This window comes from Palaemon carinicauda, chromosome 22 (genome assembly GCF_036898095.1).
Source record: "Palaemon carinicauda isolate YSFRI2023 chromosome 22, ASM3689809v2, whole genome shotgun sequence".
NCBI classification, from domain to species: Eukaryota; Metazoa; Arthropoda; class Malacostraca; order Decapoda; family Palaemonidae; genus Palaemon; species Palaemon carinicauda.
Genome location: NC_090746.1, coordinates 75768367 through 75790866, shown reverse-complemented (window position 1 = coordinate 75790866; position 22500 = coordinate 75768367).

Below are 22500 nucleotides of genomic sequence, written 5' to 3'. Positions count from 1 at the left end.
ATTTATATATATATATGTATATATATGTATGTATATATATATATGTATATATATATATATATATATATATGTATATATATATATATATATATATATATATATATATATATATATATATATATATATATATTTATATGTATATATTTATATATATATACATATATATATATATATATATATATATATATATATATATATATATATATATATCTATATATATATATATATATATATATATATATATATATATATATGCATATAAATATATATATATATATATATATATATATATATATATATATATATATATATATATATATATATATATATATATATATATATATATATATATATATATATATATATATCAAACTCTACCTTCACAATTATATAGCAGAAATTTCCAGAGTTCATGGATAGGAGATTTTTATAGTAAATTAAAACGTAATAGATATAAATATAAATGAGAAAAGTTTACCTTCACAATATGTCAATATATTGTTCAACTTTACATGTGGATGTGGAATTTTAGTCTGTCTCTGTATAGAATACGAAACCAAGTCGATCAAGCCAAGTACAAAATTGTCTATAGTAGTACATATAACAATTGCTGTCACGTATAGATAGATACATGTTGACTGCCAGTGCTAATGACGATGAAATTTTGACATCAAATATTACGACCAATTGAACTCCAAACCTATAAGTACTAAACCGGGAAGATACGGTAGAGTAAGGTGAGCACTGGAAAAAAAAATATTTGGTTATATCTACAACCAATAGTATTATTGTATTTATATACGACATATGGCATATGGTTTATGAATGTACGATTTATTTTAATGTTGGCGTTGTTCTTAAAATATTTTAGTTTGGTTTTTTCATCATTTCTTTTGTTTTTCATATATATCCTTCCTCACTGCCCTATTTTCCATGCTCGAGCCCTTGGGCTTATAGCATCCTGCTTTTCCAACAAAGGTTGAAGCTTAGCAAATAATAATAATAATAATAATAATAATAATAATAATAATAATAATAATATACACATGAACAAATTTGGGAACGTGCCCAAGAGAGGAATTTAACTAACATCATATTGCTAAATTATGGTGTGAACGCGTTCACATCATATTTTAGAAAAAAAAACTAAAACAAAAAATAACCACTGTATATGATGATTGCAGAGAGAACAGGCACTGACATACTAATGGACTAATAAACAGAGATAATCACACGAATAAACATACGTAAAAAACAATTAACTAACAACCGTATAGCATTGGATAAAGAAAAATTAAGTGGAAACTGTAGTTTCTTTGAAAATCTTCAAGTCGTTATGAAAATATTTAGTTTGAAATGAACATCAACAATCCTCCATCCTTTCAATGAGGTGTTCAAAGATGTTAATGACATAATATCTGATATAAAAAATGTATAGTTTTTTCACTAATATTCTTCTCTTCTCTTACGTCAGTTGTTATGAAATTATATAAAAATTAGTATGCTTATTCTTAAGAGACTGGGGAGAAAGACTGATGAAAAGCTAAGAGATGAACAAGCAGTTTTTAGGAAAGGTAGAAGTTGTAGTGACCAAATTTTCATTTTTAGACATGTTGTACACTTGTACAGCAATGCGAGGAATATAGAAATCCACTTTTGATGGCATATCTGGACTATGATAAAGCCCTTGATTGTGTGTACCGGCCATTTTTGTGGCGAGTCTTGCGTTATTATGGAATTTTTCTTAAATATATAAATTTGATTGTCTGTTCATGAGCATAAAAGTGCAAAGTTGATGTTAATGAGGTCTTATCAACTGAATTTCCAGTAAACAGCGTAGTACTCCAAGGGAATTTGTTGTCACTTATGTTGTTTATCCTTCTCATGGGTTTTGTAATGCATAAAACAGTCTGAGATGGTGGAGAAGGATTAGACTGGATTGGTGATAAGAAGTTAGCAGACCTAGCGTATGCTGATGCTGCTCTCCTTGTTAGCAGAACACCACAGGATTTGCAGTGCTTGCTTACCAGAATGTATGAAATATCACAAGAGATTGGGCTGAATAGAAATAAAAGAAAGACAGAGATGATGAGAATGCAGTAGGCAATGGCAGATGAAATATCATTGGAAGGAGAAAGGATTAATGAGGTAGAATCATTTAAGTATTTTGGAGCTATGGTCTCCAATACAGGGTTTTTAGAATTAGAGTTTATTGAAACATTGAAAAAAAGCAAATCAGACAATGGCTAGGTTAAGTAAAATATGGAAATCAAATTGCCTGAAATTATATATAAAAATCAAACTATATATCAGTTTAGTGAGATCGGTGTTACTCTATGGACATGGGTCGTGGTATGACAATGAAACAATCTCCAATAGATTTGGTAGATTTAAGAATAAGGCCATCGGAAGGATATTGGGAGTTAAATGGCAGGACACGATTAGAAATTAAACTATAAGGGAGATTACTCGAGTGCCATATGTGGACGAAATCATGATGAGGGGTTGATAGAGATGGTTTGGACATGCTCTTCGCACTCCCCAAGAGAGATTAGTTCACCAATCACAAGGCACTAGAAGAGTTAGAGACCCAGACCTACATGGCTGAAAACTATGAAGCGTGAAGTAGGGGATAATGAATGGAGAAGTATTGAATAAAAGCTCAAAATAGAGACGACTGGTGAAAGTCGTAGGAGGAAATGATGATGATAATGAAGATTTTCATCGTAGATCGAAATCTTTCATCTGAAAACATTAAAAAACCCCACTCACTTATACAGAGAGCCATTTCATAATATAACGTCTGTTGAAAATTTCAAAATAAAAGTTACAGGAAGAAACAAGCGCCACACGTCTCCGCCTCACTACAAAATAAAGGCAATTTTGTAATGTCCCTTTTTTTATTACAACACTAGAAACCAGCGTCAATGTCATTCCTCCTCAGTACAAAACAGAAGGAATAAGCCAGTGTTCTTTATTCTCAATACAAGAAATGAATGAAGCACCTAATGACCTCTTCCCTTAAATAAAACGTCAAACATTTACTTTTCCTTAGTATAAAAATATAAATATCGCTCAATGTTTTTCCCTTTGCATTGGGGAAAAAATAAGGAAGTATTTTTCTCCTTATTGCAAAAACAAGAGCAAGAAATAATATGCACCTCATTACAAAATGAAAAGGAAGAAAAATTTCAAATTCCACTCATAGCACGATCAAAGGCAAGACTAATTTTTTCCCTTGATGCAAAAAGAAAAAAAAAGGTGAAAACTCATTTTTTACCTACATTGTAAAAAGCAATGGGGTATTTTTTCATCATCGCCAAAAGAAGAGGAAAGATCTATTATTCTCATTCCTTGTGAAATTAACGACATCATTTACATTTGTTTCCCTAATTGCAATAAAAATGGTGAAAAACTCCATTTTTTTCCATAAATGCATTAAGAAAGGTGAAAACTCCCTTTTTCATATACTACAATATCAAAGGGAAAACAATTTTTCCCTAATTATAATACAAAGGTGAATGCTCAATTTTTTTCTTTACACCGCCCACTGAAGCGTGGGTGGTGGGCCCTTTGCACGACAGGCTCTATGCCTACACGAGAGGCCTTGGAACACAAGAATGTCTAGCTGATGTCATGGCCACAGTCAACGGAAAAAGCGCACTAGTTGTTTTCCTTGATCTTGAGAAGGCCTATTAGCTAGCCAGCTCTGGCGCCATTCTGACATCACTAGTCCTCAAAGGCGTCAGAGACCACCTCCTTGCGTGGACGCAGAAATATACCCAAAACAGAGTAGCTAGAGTTACTTTCCAAGGGAGCCACGTCACCATACATACCACTCGAAAATGGCACTCCACAAGGAGGGATATTAAGCCCCTTCTTATTCAATGTACTCATTGAAAATATATTAAAAGAAGACTACCCAGAGGGTATTCAAATCTTCATCTACGCAAACGATATCTGCGTTGTCTGCCCGCACATAGTCAACAACAAACACCGTAAAATGCAAATCGCCCTAGACACCATTGCAGCAAGCTGCCATGTCTTAGGACTGAAAATAAACCCGAACAAGACCAAAGCCATGGCTATCAAGCACTCTCAACCACCCCTTCCACTAAACCTACTAGGAATGCCTATTGAATGGGTCAACAACTTTACCTACTTAGGTGTTAACCTCGACTTCAGGCTATCACCCACCCCCGAAATAACGCTCCTCAAGCACAAGGACAACAGCCAATTGAACGCACTCCGACGCATCACGTCACTAAATTAGGGGGCAACACATCACATTCTAAGACTCTTCTACATTTAGGCTGTACGCTCTTTGGTAGAATATGCAGCCCCTGTTCTCACTACCCTCAGCCCTACACAGGAAAAGTCCATTGAAGTAATTCAAAATAATGCTATGAGGACCATCCTCGGTGCCCCGATTTGGACCAGGCTCTCACTGCTTCGAGCCGAAACCCATCTCCTGCCACTCACAGATAGGATAAACTCACGGAACAGCTCTATAATCTTCAAAACTTTCAAGACCAACCGGAACTGCCCACTCCATAACAAACTTCAAGGCCTAATCTCTCTTTCGGAAGATTTGGCCCCTCCTCACACCTATGCTGGCCATCTTATCACAGCCCTAAGATCCAACGGCTCTCAGACAATGCTATCTACACTCAAAAAAGACACCTTCTACCCGGAATTTTCGGAAAAACCCCCCTGGATTCCCAGCCCAATCAAATACCACTACACCACCCTCCCGTTCTCCTAGGTTTCTATGCCTACCAGCACAGGCCTTCAGAGCAGCCCTTGATTCGATCACCCTCACGCTCGCTGAAAATGTGTATTATACTGACGGCTCTGTAGACAGGGAGGTTCCTGCGGCAGCTGCAGCAGTCTATTCCCCACATTTCTCGGACTGCTGGAGGATCTCCAACAATGCCTCCATACTCCAAACTGAGTTAGTTGCCATACTCAAAGCCCTCACACATTCACTCACCAGTCAAGGTAACACCACAATACATACTGACTCCAGAGGAGCTATGGCAGCAATCAGGAGCCAAGATATCCGAGAAAACACACTCATCATCTCCTCTATCAGACAGATAGCCCACACACATGCTCTCCAGAACCGACAGATCACACTAAATTGGATCCCCAGTCATATAGGTATACTCGGTAATGAAGAAGCCGATCGATTAGCAAAGCAGGCCCTCCAAGTCACCACTATCAGCATAACCCTTAACCCATCGCATGAACAGTTCAAATCAGCAATGAATGTTTACTGTCAAACACAACTACATAGCTCCATCAGACAAGCCCTATTTGCCTCGTCAAAATCAGCAAAATGGTATATCAACACTACCAGCCTAGCACCACATGATCTACCAAAGAACACGCCCCGCAAACTAGCAGTAATCTACCACAGACTAAGGTTAGGGTACCCCTGCTCATGGGAAATCATCAACCCTGAGGGTAGGCAATGCAAGTACTGCGAAGCTGTTCCGGCACTCCCACTAGATCAATATCACTGCCACTGCCCAGAAAGCACAAATCTGAGACAAAACCTCGGACAAGGAGTGCCGCATACTGCAGAACATGTGACATCCCACATTCTCAAAAACATAGAGACGCTTGCAGGTTTTCTGCGATCTTACCCCCCACCTAGGTAAGAAGACAGTCTCTCCCAGCCTATGCAGATATCAACTCTCAACCACCCTTAGCCTTCTCTCCTTGGTTAAGGCTTTCCTCCGCCCTTTTTGCCCTCTAACGCAAATCACTCCGCTCCTCTCCCAGCCCCTCTAACTCACTGGGACCAAGTTCTATAACCTTTCACCCTTAAAACCTCATCTCAACTCTTTAGCCCTCAACAGGACCTAAACACTGGGTCTCTTGACCCTGCCTGCTTAGAGCAGATATTCATACAAGAAAAATCCTTTCGACTCTGTCCCTGGCATGCCAGAGCCATACCCAGTGACACCAGGCAAGCAGTAATAAGCACTTATGCCTAAAACTGCTTCTTTCCCCTCCCACCGAGAACCCTTCCCTCCTCTCCCAGTCTCTCTAACTCACTGGGACTAAACTCTATAATCTTTCACCTTTGAGCTTAATCTCATCACTTTGGCCCTAAACAGGCCTAAACACTAGGTTTCTTGACCTTGCCTGCCTAAAGCAGGCATTTCTATAAGTAAAATCCCTTGACGCCGCCCATGGCCAGCCAGGGGCTTAATTCGTGCTGGCCCTTGGGCTGAGCAAGCTCGCAACATGTTGCGAAATCTAATTGACCACGCAAGCAGCAATAAGTACTTACACTTAAAACTGCTTCTTTCTTCTCCCACTGAAAACCGTCCTTTCCTCTCCCAGACTCTCATACTCACTGGGACTCTCTACTATACAGCCTTTCCCCTACCACTATAAAACCTTTCTTCTCGCCCCTAACTAGGGAAAAGAAAAAAAATATGCTTTCAGGCACCGCTGATCTGCAACCACCACACCTACCCGCCGGGGAAACCACCTAGGGGCTGGACGCACCGTCAAAAAGCCCCCGTCCGGAGAGAAGCTCCGGGCAATCTAAAGAAGAAGAAGAATTTACAATAGCAAAGGTGGAAACTTAAATTTAACTCATTACAATAACAAAGGTAGAAACTCAATTTACCTGATTACAGTACCGAAAAAGGAAACTCAATTTTCCCTAATTACAATAACAAAGGTAAAAAATATTTTTTTCTCAAATCACAATAACAAAGGTGGAAACCAAATTTTCCCCTAATTACAATAACAAAGCTGTAAAATATATTTTTCCCTAATTACAAGAACAAAGGGGGAAACTCAATGTTTCCCTAATTGCAATAACAAATGTGGAAACTAAAGTTTTCCCTAATTACAATAACAAAGGTGGAAACACAATTTTTTTCCAAAAAAAACAATAACACATGTGGAAAATAAATTTTTCCTAATTACAATGACAAAGGTGGAAACTCAATTTTTCCCTAATTACAATAACAAGGGTGGAAACTAAAGTTTTCCCTAATTACAATAACAAAGGTGGAAACCCAATTTTTTCCAAAAAAACAACACATGTGGAAAATAAATTTTCCCTAATTACAATAACAAAGGGGGAAACTCAATTTTTCCCTACTTACAATAACATGGGTGGAAACTAATTTTTCTTAATTACAATAACAACGGTGAAAACTCAATTTTTCCATTATTACAATAACAAAGGTGGAAACTAAATTGTTTTCTTAATTACAATAACAAAAAGGGAAACTCAATTTTTCCCTAATTACAATAACAAAGGTGGAAACTAAGTTTTCCTTAATTACAATAATAAAGGTGAAAACTCAATTTTTCCCTAATTACAATAAAAAAGGTGGAAACTAAGTTTTCCCTAATTACAATAATGAAGGTGAAAACTCAATTTTTCCCTAATTACAATAACAAAGGTAGAAACTAAGTTTTCCCTAATTACAATAATAAAGGTGAAAACTCAATTTTTCCCTAATTACAATAACAAAGGTGGAAACTCAATATTTCTCTAATTACAAAAACAAAGGTGGAAACTCAATTTTTCCCTAATTACAATAACAAAGGTGAAAACTAAATTTTTCCCTAATTACAAAAACACAAGGGGAAACTCAATTTTCCCTATTTACAATAACAAAGGTGGAAACAAAATTTTCCCTTATAAAAACAAAGGGGGAAACTCAATTTTTCCCTAATTACAATAACAACGGTGGAACTCAATTTTTTCCTAATCACAATAACAAAGTTGGAAACTAAATTTTCCCTAATAACAATAACAAAGGTAAAAACTCAATTTTTCCCTAATTACAATAACAACGGTGGAACTCATTTTTTTCCTAATTACAATAACAAAGTTGGAAACTAAATTTTCCCTAATAACAATAACAAAGATAAAAACTTAATTTTTCCCTAATTACAATAACAACGGTGGAACTCATTTTTTTTCCTAATTACAATAACAAAGTTGGAAACTAAATTTTCCCTTATAACAATAACAAAGGGGGAAACCCAATTTTTCCTTAATTACAATAACAACGGTGGAACTCATTTTTTCCTAATTACAATAACAGTTGGAAACTAAATTTTCCCTAATTACAATAACAAAGGTGAAAACTCAATTTTTCCCTAATTACAATAACAAAGGGGGAAACTCAATTTTACTTAATTACAATAACAAAGGTGATTTTAAATAACTCAATAGTTGGTAATTTTAAATGACCCAATACCTCCTGATTTTAGATGATCCAATGCTTGGTGATTTTAAATGACCCAATACTTGGTAATTTATGCCCACTTTTCAACATTTGATGTTGCATTTGCCTAGATTATGAAATTCTTAGATCACATCGCTTTATGTGTACATCATAATTCGCCACTCTCACTTATTTGTTGTTAACCCTTCCTAACTTTATTGATTTTCCTAAATACCATTTTAAGCCCTTTCTAACCTTGAAAGAATAAAATAAGATAAGCCGCTATAAAATGTACCTTTCGAATTGTTAGAGCAAATTCTATTGCTATTAAAAACTAGGCATGAGTTATCATTGTTATCATTATGATAATTGCTGTTGTTAGAGATATATAACTTTTTTTTTACCCTTATTCTTTTCATATAGTATAAACGTATTTTATAATTGTGAGGCTCTAATCTATGTTTATTTATTTTTTTTTTTATCAAAATTACATTAGCTCCATTACACGAAAGATGAAGGGTTTTATTGCTATTTGAATATTAGGGGTCACAAAGACAGTAACAAATATTTCCTGCAATATTTAAATATGACAGGAAAAGAATTCATCGTATACAGTAAACTTTGAGGGTTCTTTCCGAAATATTGACGTTAAAAACAATAAGCAAGAAATTTACCCATTTTTGGGGGCAACTCAAAACCAAAACTAAAAAAAAAAAAAAAAAAAAAAAAAGTGTTGAAGAAACTCACAAGTCATAATAAATAGTTACGTGTCTCAGAAGTGATAGTAATTATATCATAAGACATTTTGGTATGTTTGAGAAGGCAACATACACCAAAATGTCTGCGTACCAACACAAGTAATATTTTTTCTTTTCTTTCCCTTCTTCCAATTTAACATATTATCATCGTTATCATTACCTACATTGTGTCAATAATATTAGTAGTTGTTCTTTATTCTACTACTATAATAGTACAATTGAAAATTAAATAGAAAATAAAATAAATCAAAGGTATTCCTCCACTGGAGACATTGATCTTTTTACCATTTTCTCTCTCTATGTTTTCCTCGCCCAATTTTCACTTCGTTAACATTATCTTTTTTTAAAGAAGAACCCCTTCCCCTCTCGTCATAAATCGTTCTCCTAATCACCAGTTTTCCCTTTCCTTCGATTTTTATTTACTATATTTCTTATCCCTTTCCTTCTCTCTTTTTGCGATAGATCACAGATAGCTGCGAAGATAAAATCTGATTTCCTCGGTAATCTTCATTAGCATAGAGATTTCCCTGCTTTTATTTGAGAAAATCATATTTATTCTTCATATCTGGTCTTTAAGCTTTTTGCTTTTGCATAAATCTTTGTTTCCTTGCAAAACTATGTGAATGAGAGTTTGTCCATCTAGTCGTTCATAACTGAGTTTCCTTCGGCGCTGTATACCTCTTGTGAATAATGAATCATAAATAAACTTCCATTTACTGAATTGAGAGCTGAAATTGGTTTATCGAAGGGCAAAAAATTAATCAAATAATAAGATAGCAAACTGGTACCAACGTTTTTCGTTGACTTGCAGTCAGACGTGTTCTCCCAAATCAAGTTTATTTACGTGTACTTGGAGCTGATAAGTAACAAATAAGTCATAATTTGTGCCGATATTTCTCATAATTTCATCCTTATATTACTGCCCTTAGATTACTGAGAGAATGTTCTTTGCGTGGAAAAGTTCAACTGAAATTCTCAGCTTGTTTCTCTCGGGAAACTTAGTTTTATTCATATTCATTTTCAGTCCTAAAAGCTTGCTTTTTCTATTGTAATGTTCTATCTTATTTTGCAATTCCTCTTATGACTCACTTATATCCTTTTTATATCGTCTTCACTAAATTTAAGGGAATATATATAAAGTCAGAGTATTCTACATAAACATTAGAAGGTTATGTATATATGTCGTGATGATTATAAATACAACAACGATTAATTAGACGAATTGACTAGATCTCCGGTCATTGCCTAAAGTTGGAAACCAAAGCCATGGTCTATTTTTCTTGGATAGCTTTCGGTTTAAGTCTTCTTATAAATACCTTTTCTTTTTCCTCTCCAGAATTTTTTCTTGATGTGGCAATGTCACTGCCCCTTGCCCCTGCCATTCATGAGCTGCCTTTATACCTTTAAAACTTCTAAGCTAAGGATGATGGGTTTGGGCAAGGTTACTTACCGAGTCATCGGAAGCCATTGGCACGCTCTCCCTGGTCCAGTGCCTTACCTAGAACTGTCTCTGACCTGATATATAATTACTTCTATATTGGCCTTTACAACGCAATCCTGCAAACAAATAAACACACATAAATACGTGACAAAAACTAGAATATCCCTTAGAGGTGATTAGTTTTAATTAAGGAACGAATAAAATGTAATGGTTTCACTCTCGAAGCTAAGTGACTGATTGAAAATTACTGATTTGTGAAAAAGACTTAGCAAATTCGTATCGAAGATCAATGGAAAACTGTAATATGAAGTTGAAAACCATACCGTATTGGTAACGTGCCGGCTACAATATAATGCACGGATTATGATTAAGGAGAGAGAGAGAGAGAGAGAGAGAGAGAGAGAGAGAGAGAGAGAGAGAGAGAGAGAGAGAGAGAGAGAGAGAGAGAGAGAGAGAGAGGGGCCTGCTCTATATGTGTAAGATTCCAGGATTTCTTGGTAAGAATTATTCTGGGTCCAACCTTAGCGCCAGTAACTAAAGTAATGCTTTAGATTCATTAGGGCATACTGAGAATTTCATGTTCATTCTTCAAGATTACGAGATTTCGTCAAAAGAAAAGATATTTCTCATGGTGGGCTACACCTGTATTATGCCCCTTTCATAACTCATGAGCTAAATGGAATTAGATTTCCATTAAAGAACTTTACCATTTGAAAATATTCGAACACAAAAATGAAAAAGTGAAATTTATGAAACAATATGAACAATAACAGAAAAATTCACATACATTTGTTCCACAGTATATAATATACGTCCTTCTTAATCCCAGGAAAATATTACTGATGTAAACTCAGTACGTATCCAATGGTGTATCTTTTTAACTTGTTTGTTTGGAAAACCAAAATTAATTAATCTTTATCATTCAGTGGCATCAATAAGTAGTCGATAATAAGTTGGTCAGGGCACCAGCCATCCGTTGAAATACTACCGCTAGAGAATTATAAGGTCCTTTGACTGGCCAGATATTATTACATTGGATCAGTTTGTCTGGTTACAGCTCATTTTTTCCTTGTATTCAGATACACCGAATAGACTGAGCTATTTTTTCGACAATCTCATTTGTAGTCATACGCCTAACAACACTGAGATTACCGAATAAATTTTCTTCGTTCAAGGGGTTAACTACTGCACTGTGGTTGTTCAGTGGCCACTTTCTTCTTGGTAAGGCTAGAAGAGACTTTAGCTATGTTAAGCAGCTTTTCTAGGTGATTGACACTCCAAAATCAAACCATTGTTTTCTAACCTTAGGTAATGCCATAGCCTCTGTACTATGGTCTTCCACTCTCTCGGGATGGAGTTCTCTTGATTAAGGGTACACTTGAGCACATTATTCTATCTTATTTCTCTTCCGCTTTTTTGGAAGTTTTTATAGTTTATATATGAAATATTTACTTTTATGTTGTAACAGTTTTTAAAATGTTCTATTTTAATTGTTCATTAATTCTCTTGTAGTTCTTTTATTTCTCTTCCTCGCTAGGCTATTTTCCCTGCTGGAGCCCTTAGAATTATATCTTCCTGCTTTTCCAACTAAAGTTGTAGTTTAGCAAGTAATAATAATTGTAGAACACTGCACCACCAGTGCAGCTACGTTCTGAATATCGGCGTTTACTAAGGGTGAAGTCAAACACTCTTCCTCTGTGGTGTTCATATATTCCATCAAAAGCAGCGAGGTTTGACGCTGCAAACAAAAGCAGCAATAAATATACAAAAAAATAATGTAAATATTCATGTAAAACAATATATATACTGTAAATATCATGTAAATACAAAATAATGTAAATGATGTAAAATACAATACAGTAATTCCACAGGTAAGGTTCACTTAACATAGAAAATAAACTTACATTTTCCAGACGCCGATTCTAATGCTAAAATTCTCAGATAACCACTGGTACAAGTTGCTGTACCACCAGATGCATTCAGCCTCCTAGCTAACAGCAACACTGGTCACTTAATACTATGATGAGTACACTGGGCAGCTCAGCACACCACAAATACTGCAGAACCACAGCATGCAGAAATTCCATGTGCTTTCCAGAGCCTGCCCACGCTGAACTGAACAAAGGCGCCAAGGCGGGCATAAATTGCGGCCTTTTGGGCAGATGCCAACAATAACAGTACAATATTTTCCAGTACCAACTCAGTACTTCTTTTTCATATAAAAAAGTAAACAAAATATGTATACAGTTTTCCATTCAATAGAAATATTCAATTCAAAATAGTGCACATAAGTATATAATTAAATACAAAACAACATCAGGCAATCCCGACGCTCGCTTATCTCCTCATCCTTATCATCAACAAAGAAAACGTGTAGCGTCAACTTAACTAAAAACGTAAAACGCTGTGGCATATCCTACACCGCCCCCTATTTTGTAGTATACAAAATACACTGCAAATATGCCACATACACAGCACGCCATATGAGCAGCGCACGGCGTTCACTCTTTTTCCAATGGCACTCCACTGTCATAACACTCCGTTTCAAGGAGAAGGCACATTTTCTGCACTGGACGTAAGTACAACCCACACTCGGTCTTAATCTTGGCTTGTCTAACTCGGTTGTCAGAGTCTCGAGTCACTTCCAAGACTCGCCCCAAAGGCCACGAGCCTCTGGGGAGACGTTCGTCGGTAGTTAGCACGATGTCGCCAACTTGGATGTCTCGCCGTTGGACGGTCCACTTCTGTCTTTCTTGAAGCAATGGAAGGTACTCCCTCAGCCATCGCTTCCAGAATTGGTCGGCAAGATATTGCGCTTGACGCCAGCGGCGCCTAACATACAAGTCCTTCTGGTCAGTCTTCGTTACTGGGAGCACTGCACTCTTCAGAGTCAACAGCATACTAGGCGTCAATGGCAGTGGACAGTCTGGGTCGTCGTTTACCTTGGTTAGGGGTCTTCCATTTACCAAAGACTCTGCTTCGCAGAACAATGTCGATAGTGTGTCGTCAGTGGTGACCTGCTGCAGGCAGGTTGCACTGAGAGCTCTTCTCACTGAGCGTATGAGGCGTTCCCAGACTCCTCCGAAGTGTGACGCATATGGCTGGTTGAAACGCCACTCGATGCCCTTAGCTGCTAGGGTTTGGGCAATTTCCTCTTCCTTGAAGTCTTGAAGAGCTTCCTTCAGCTCTCGGTCAGCTGCGACGAGGTTGGTACCGTTGTCTGACCATATTCTCTTGACAGCTCCTCGCCTGGCCGTAAATCTTCTCACTGCATTCACAAAGGAGTCTTGATCCATCGAGCTGAGAACCTCCAGATGAATCGCTCGCACTGTCAGGCAGGTAAAAATGGCTCCCCAGCGCTTCACTGTAGAGCGCCCTTGCTTCACAAAGAAGGGACCGAAGCAGTCTGCCCCTGTATTGGTGAAGGGAGGATCCCCCGGACAGATCCGGTCAGAGGGCAAGTCGGCCATCACTTGATTCACTGGCCGACAACTGAGTCTTCTACAGATGACACAGTCACGTATCACTGATCTAACTACTGAATTTCCATGAACGATCCAGTAGTTTTTTCTTAGTTCAGCCATAAGATGGTTCTGCCCACAATGGCTGTTTGTTTCATGGGTCCATCGCACCATCTTCCTCACAACTGGCGACTTGGATGGAAGAATGATGGGGTGCTTGCAGCTATCACTGATGGTGGCTTCACAGAGTCTTCTACCAACCTTCAGCAAGCCTTCTTGTAGAAATGGTCGCAACTTGCAAATCTTGCTGGATTTCTTCACCTTGGAATCGTTCTTGGAGAGTGATTTGATCTCACTCCCATACTCTTGAGCTTGAATCTTCTTCCATATTATGGTTGTTGCACAATTCATCTCGTTTGCAGATAACACTTCTGATCCACTCTTGGTTCCTAATCGTCTCAGTCGAGCGATGATTCGCACTATCTTGGTCCATGAAGAGAACTTGGCAGCAATCTTCTCCACTAGGATTGGTTCCGGCACCACCATGCTGAAAATGGGTGCAGACTGCTTAACTTCTGGATCTCCATCTAGTTCTGCTCGCTTAACATCGTCAGGAAGAGCTGGCCAACTGTCCTGCTCTTGACACAGGAACTCTGGTCCTGTCAGCCACAGCGACGACTCCAGCAAGCTGTCCACATCAAGGCCCCGAGAGGCCAGGTCTGCAGGGTTCGCAGAGGTGTTCACATACCTCCAAGCGGTGATGTCACTGAGGTCGCGGATGAGGTTCACACGGTTGTTTACAAACGTGTGGTATCTTGCAGACAGGTTACGGATGTACTTCAGGACAGACGTGCTGTCGGTCCAGAACACTGAGTCACACAACTCCAAATCGAGTTCTGACCTGATCTTGCAATCAAGTTGAGCTGCCACAGCAGCAGCAGTCAATTCCATTCGTGGAATACTCGGTCTCTTGAGGGGAGCTACACGAGCTCGACCCATAACCAGTGTACTGTTCACTTGGTTATTCTTGCTTACCGTGCGCAGATACGTGGCCACACCATATCCTGCCTGGCTTGCGTCCGCAAAATGGTGAAGTTGGTACGATGATACCTCCCCAAAGTCTGGAGGCACCAGGCTTCTTCTGATCTTGAAGTCTCCTAGACACTGAAGCTGGGAAGTCCATCTGCTCCAGCGATTTGCTTCGTCGTTGTTCATTTCTTCATCCCAAGGTAAGTTGCGACGACACAGTTCTTGTAGTAACATCTTCCCTTTCAGGGTGAAAGGTGCGACAAAACCAAGTGGATCATACAAGGAAGCCACTACAGAGAGAACTCCTCTTCGTGTCCTAGGCTTCTCCTTCAGGTTGATCTTGAAGGTGAACTCATCACTGCTCATGTCCCAGTGGATACCCAAAGCGCGCTCCGTAGGCAGCTCGTCCTTACTGAGGTCCAATGTAGCCACTGATTTATCTCTCTCCCCTTCAGGCACGGCAGCGAGAATGCACTTGTTGCTAGATGTCCACTGGTTCAGCCGGAATCCTCCATCAGCACAGAGTCCAATGAGTTCTTTTGTCAATTGGATACAGTCTTCCTCGCTGTCCATTGACTTCAACAAGTTGTCAACGTAGAAGTTGCGTCGTACGGCATGGCAAGCGTCTTCACCATACTTGTCACCATAGTCCAGTGCTGCCTGTCTGAGGCAGAAGTTGACTACACTTGGGGACGATCGCGCTCCAAACACATGTGAAGTCATCCTGAACTCTTGAATAGCTTGATTGGTGTCTCCACCTGGCCACCACAGGAAGCGTAAAGAGTCCCTCTCGTCTTCTGGCACCTTGACTTGATGGAACATTTCTTGTATGTCCGCAGTAACAGCATGTTGTCCTTCCCTGAAGCGCAGCAGCACTCCAGCAAGACTACTTGTGAGATCTGGTCCCTGCATGAGGTGGTCATTGAGTGAGGTCCCAGCATGCTTAGCCTTAAGGTCGAAGACAACCCTAAGCTTGTCCTTGGTAGGGTGTTTGACCCCATGGTGCGCCATGTAGTTCACACGGCCATCACTGCGATTCAGCTTGTCGACTGGGACAAGCTCAGCGTACCCTTTCAAAAGGTACTTCTCTACTTGTTCGACGTATTTAGTCTTGTACGTTTCATTTGCCTCAAATTTCTTCTTTAAGGAGTGAGCCCTACGTTCTGCCATGGCACGGTTATTAGGTAGAGGCTCAGTGTCACTAAAGGGTAAGCAAGCAACATACTTACCATCTGTCTGGACAACAGTTTCGTCCAGCAAAGACAGGAATCTCTTGTCTTCAAAAGAATCTTCTATCTTTGAGAGTGTCTCTTTCTCCCAAAAGTCTTGGTTGAAGTTGCGTTGCAGAAGTTCCGTTGTATCATCCACAGTGCACACATGGAACAGAAGGGCAGGACCTGAAGGCGATCTAGGTCCTGTTGGGCCGAAAACAACCCACCCTAGCTTGGTCAGGTAGGCAGATGGCTCGTCCTTCACCCCATGTCGCTGGTCTAGAATCACTCTGTTCAATGTCGTGTCTAGCCCAATGATTAGCTCTACTTGACGATGATCTTCAGGTAGACTCTCTACTTCCAGGTCACTCAGATGTGGCCACTTGGTCAGCCATTCTTGACGCATGGCATGGTCCATAGACACATTGATCTTGTCAGCCACGAACACGTCGGTCACATGCTCTCCTTCATCAGTATTAATATTACCAATGTGTAGGGACAGAACTTCCTTACAAGTGAAAGTCCCTGCTTCAGTTACCATGATCTGGTTACATGGTCTTCCTTTGAGACCCATTCTGTCTATCAGGCTTCTTGCCGCCAATGTTGGGGCAGCTCCACTGTCGATGAATCCATAGGTTGCATGGATGCCATTTACGAGAACAGGTAAGATCTTCAGCATTGTTCTTCCCTTAGGTAACTGGCTTGCACACACTGAGAACATAGGTTGCACATTTGGGGCTGCAGCACTCTTGCCAGCTGTAGCTGTACCTTCTGTAGCACCAACTGCCTTCTCACCGCCCCCGATAGCACTTTTGCCTCCCACATGGGCCGCACCTGTATTGCTTGCAGTCTTAGGTGGACTATGCAGCATGGTATGGTGCTTGTGAGATCCACACTTTTCACAGATGGATGCATCTTCACATTTTGCATATGAATGTTCACCATTAAGACACCTGAAGCAGTATCTTGCCTTCTTTATCACCTCCCAGCGATCTAGAAGCTTCAACCTCTCAAATTTGAAGCACTCTTTAAGTTCATGGTCCTCCTTAGTGCACAAGGGACACCATTTCCCTCTAGCTGGTGAAGCCGTGTGGTGCACAGGTAAGGTCTTAGGCCTGACAGGCTTGGATGGCTTCTCAGTAGGCTTCGGGGTACGACGGTCGCACTCATAATAAGAGAGATGCTTGGCAATACATGCCTGTGTCTCAATGTACTCTATTAGAGCTGGAAGCTTGAACTTATGTTCCTCGCATTTCGCTACCCATCCCTCTCTCAGTTGGTATGGGAGCTTTTCAACAATCTTCTTCATTGTTTCTTGAAGCTCTATTCGATGGTAGTTATTACCAAGTGCTGCCTTAACTGTCTTCAAACATGCAGCATAATTTTCCAGGCCATCAATATCACCTGCATTAATCTCCTTCCAATCAAATAGCTTCTTGACATAAGCATCTGACAGGTCATTGTCATTCTTGTATTTACGACACAATATCTCCCATGCACAATCATACCCAATGTCAGTGGGTAGATGGAAACAGTTCTCAATCAGGTTCTTGGGAGTACCATCTAAACAGTTGTATAGGTGAGTTAGCCTTCGTGCAGGGTCGTCGGTATTACACTCCACAATCCAGGTGAAAGAATTCTTAAACATGGAGAATTTGGTTAAGTCTCCGCTGAAACGCTCCAGCTTCATCTGTGGCAGCTGCATTCGTCGTGTTAGTTCTTGCTGACTAGCTAGTGTACAATCAAGAGCCTTTACTATTTCAGAAGTTTGCAGATCTGCTTGTGACACATCTCGAGTTAAGGGAACACGTCTTGGCACAAAAGGCGTCACATCTGGGGCCAATGGAGTTGAATGATGTTCAAGACCCTTCAGGTCATACGTCACACTGTGGACGTTCGTAGGATTCACATCTGCTTCATGAACCCTGCTGATTCTCCCACTCTCATAGTGAGAATTTACATCACTTCTCCACTGCTCAATCCCTTTGACATCCAACTGAACTGATGAGTCCCTCTTCTCCCGTTGTGAAGCATTACTAGCAGCGGAACCAGCATATGAAGTTCCAGCTTCAGACAGTATTTCATACTCTACCTGTAGTTTATCACAGTCTAACTTCAGGCCGTTAATCTCTTCTTGGCTCTTGCGTTCAGCTGCAATTGCTTTGGCTTGCATTTCAATTTCAAGTGTTTTGGCTTGCATTTCAGCTTCAGCTGCAAGTGCTTTGGCTTGCATTTCAGCTTCAGCTGCAAGTGCTTTGGCTTGCATTTCCAAAGCCAATTCCTCTTCTTCTAGCTGTTTTGCTTCCTCCGCTTGCTTAAGCTTTGCTTGCGCCTCAAGCAAGCGCACACGCAGTGCCGACTGGCTGGTCTTTGCTGAAGCTCTTGAAATGGACGACATGGTGACAGATGATAGAGGCCACAACAGACGATCCTTGCAGACACAAGGCTGACGAAGTCCACTTGTCCCACGCTGGCGTTACTTGACCCAGGCTGGAGTATTCGTCAAACTGTAGAACACTGCACCACCAGTGCAGCTACGTTCTGAATATCGGCGTTTACTAAGGGTGAAGTCAAACACTCTTCCTCTGTGGTGTTCATATATTCCATCAAAAGCAGCGAGGTTTGACGCTGCAAACAAAAGCAGCAATAAATATACAAAAAAATAATGTAAATATTCATGTAAAACAATATATATACTGTAAATATCATGTAAATACAAAATAATGTAAATGATGTAAAATACAATACAGTAATTCCACAGGTAAGGTTCACTTAACATAGAAAATAAACTTACATTTTCCAGACGCCGATTCTAATGCTAAAATTCTCAGATAACCACTGGTACAAGTTGCTGTACCACCAGATGCATTCAGCCTCCTAGCTAACAGCAACACTGGTCACTTAATACTATGATGAGTACACTGGGCAGCTCAGCACACCACAAATACTGCAGAACCACAGCATGCAGAAATTCCATGTGCTTTCCAGAGCCTGCCCACGCTGAACTGAACAAAGGCGCCAAGGCGGGCATAAATCGCGGCCTTTTGGGCAGATGCCAACAATAACAGTACAATATTTTCCAGTACCAACTCAGTACTTCTTTTTCATATAAAAAAGTAAACAAAATATGTATACAGTTTTCCATTCAATAGAAATATTCAATTCAAAATAGTGCACATAAGTATATAATTAAATACAAAACAACATCAGGCAATCCCGACGCTCGCTTATCTCCTCATCCTTATCATCAACAAAGAAAACGTGTAGCGTCAACTTAACTAAAAACGTAAAACGCTGTGGCATATCCTACAATAATAATAATAATAATAATAATAATAATAGTAATAATAATAATAATAATAATAAAAAGTGTTTTCCTCTTAAAAGCAGGACCCAAAAAACAATAAAAAGTAATAAATTGAAGTACAATTTAAACAAGGTTGGAATTATCCCCCGGGAGCTAAATGTCACAAGAACGACTGTTCCAAGAACTGCCGAGCACCATTAGGCGAATTAAAAGCAACGAGGGCGATAATTCGACAATGAAATGAAATACCCGATGCATTTAAAACTGATGCTGTCGATAGGGTTAATGTTCCGAGGCAATCTTATATTTTACGGACGGTGCTAAAGAAATATATGCGGCGGAGAAAGCTGTCTCGAATGTGTTCTTAGGCATCATATTCCGATGGATTATTGATTGGGTTATGTGAGAGGTAGTTGTTGAGGGTTAGGTTGTAATCATTCGGTGACAATATTGTTATCCACTAAATGAATAGATGGGATTTGTGTAATTGGTTCTAATGAAGGGAATGGGTATACGTTGGATTCTTTATGTATGCATGTATGTATAAATCCTCATATTGTACACACACACGCATACGCACACATACATCTATATATATATATATATATATATATATATATATATATATATATATATATATATATATATATATATATATATATATATATATATATATATATATATATATATATATATATATATATATATATACATACATATATATATATATATATATATATATATATATATATATATATATATATATATATATATATATATATATATATATATATATATATATATATATATATATATGTGTGTGTATATATATATATATATATATATATATATATATATATATATATATATATATATATATATATATATATATATATATATATATATATATATATATATATATATATATATATATATATATATACAGTTTACACGACCACTGCGGTCCCAAGGCCAACATACATTGGGACAAGGAGCTCTGTAACCTTGTAGAGGTGCAGTGGCTTAAGCCTAGCATATGACTGCTTGGGGGTTATGTTGGAACCTCTGTGACCTATTAGGAAGCAAAAGGCTTATGGATGGTACGGATTAACAGCTCTGAGGGCTCACGACAGGCCTAGCAAGCCGGTGAGCCGCTATAAAAGGCTCATGAACCGCACAACTTGCTTCAGGACGCACCCATTGATCAAAGGATGCCCGGGCACATCCTGACTCGGAATGTTATTGGACATGGACAAGGAAGTGGAGCTTTGAGATTAGGAACTATTAATCCAAGTAATTTGCGAGGTAAGGAGGAGGAGGTAATCATGATGATGGAGAGAAATATAGACATTTTGGGACTATGTGAAACCCGTTTACCAGGAGAAGGAACAAAATTATTCCATAACAACTACCAATTACTTTACAAAGGTGGAAGAGCTACACGACACGGAGTAGGTTTTATTGTGAGGGAAGAGCTAGCTGGAAAAATTAGTCATGTAAATTACAAGAGTGATAGGATTGTCGGCTTTTCCTTAAAGTTGGGAATGTTTCAAGCCAGTATAATTCAGGTGTATGCACCACAACAGGGCCACCCTCAAGAAGAAAAGGAAGAATTCTACAGAGATCTGCAGGAAGTAAAAGATTCTGTCCCATATGTAGAAAATATATTAATAATTGGGGACATGGATGGGCATATTGGACAAGACAGGACAGGCATAGAGAGAATATTAGGAGCGTTTAGCATTGGATACAGAAATAGAGAAGGAGAAAACATAATTGATTTCTGCATGCAAAACCAGATGTCCATAATGAACTCTTTCTATAATCATAGAGACAGCCACAAGTGGACGTGGTATCGGTGGAACTCGGCCTTAGGAGTTTACACTGAAAAATAAATGATTGACTTGGCAATAACAAATAAAAAAATATGGTAAGAGATGTAAAAAGTATTCCCTCTGTGTCATTCGATTCAGATCACAGGCTTCTCATAATTAAATTAAAGACTGTGAAACCTAAACCAATTAAAAGCCAAGTGAGAGAAAGATTTATCCTAGAGAATATGAGAGAAGAGGAATGCTTGGTTAGATATCAAAACGAAAGCAGTAGAGCTAAACAAATGCAACAGGAGAGAAACAACTCAAATGAAAAATGGAGTCACTTTAAGATGGCTGTAGTAGGCGCTGCTAATAATACAGTGCAGAAGAAAAGTGTTCGAGGTAGGAGGAAAAAACAAATAAAATGAAACTTTTCAGAAAATGGATAAATACTTTAAGTTGTGAAGATCACAATAATTATAAAGAAGCCTTGAGAGAAACAAAAAGAATAAAAGCTCAAACAAAAAGAGAACCCTGGGAAAGAATAGGAGAAGATCTAGGAAATGATCTCCAAGGTACCAGAAAACTCATATATAGCACTGCTAAAAACTATAGAAAGGGAAGCCATCCACCCACTTATGTAATCAAAGACCCTATGGATGGGTCAATTTTAACAGAACCCCGAGAAATAGAATTAGGATGGAAGCATCACTTTGAAACACTACTAAACAATGAAAATAATGACCTTGAAGAACATGTAGAATTTGATGTGGTTGGGGATGCAGAACCTGACATAACGACACAGGAAGTAAAAAATGCCCTCAAGAGGAGGGGCCCTGGAGTGGTTACAATACCTGCAGAGATCCTTAAAAACATGGGTGAGGATGGAGTCATTTGGCTGCTGGAACTAATCGACATACTCTGGAATGGACAAATACCACCTCAAGACTGGAGAAAAGATCTAATATGCCCAATCTATAAAAAAAAAGGTGACAAGACAAATTGCAGCAATTATAGAGGAATATCCCTAAGGTCACACGCTTTTAAAGTATATGAAAGAATACTTGAAACCAGATTGAGAGGATATGTTGAACCAAAGCTGGGGGAATGGCAAAGTCGTTTTCGGCAAGGAAGAGGGACAACCGATATGATTTTCTCACTCAAAATGATATTCGAGAAAAGCTTGGAATGGAGGAGGGACAGATATATTGCTTTTATAGACCTAGAAAAGGCTTTTGATAGAGTACCAAGAATGAAAATATGGGA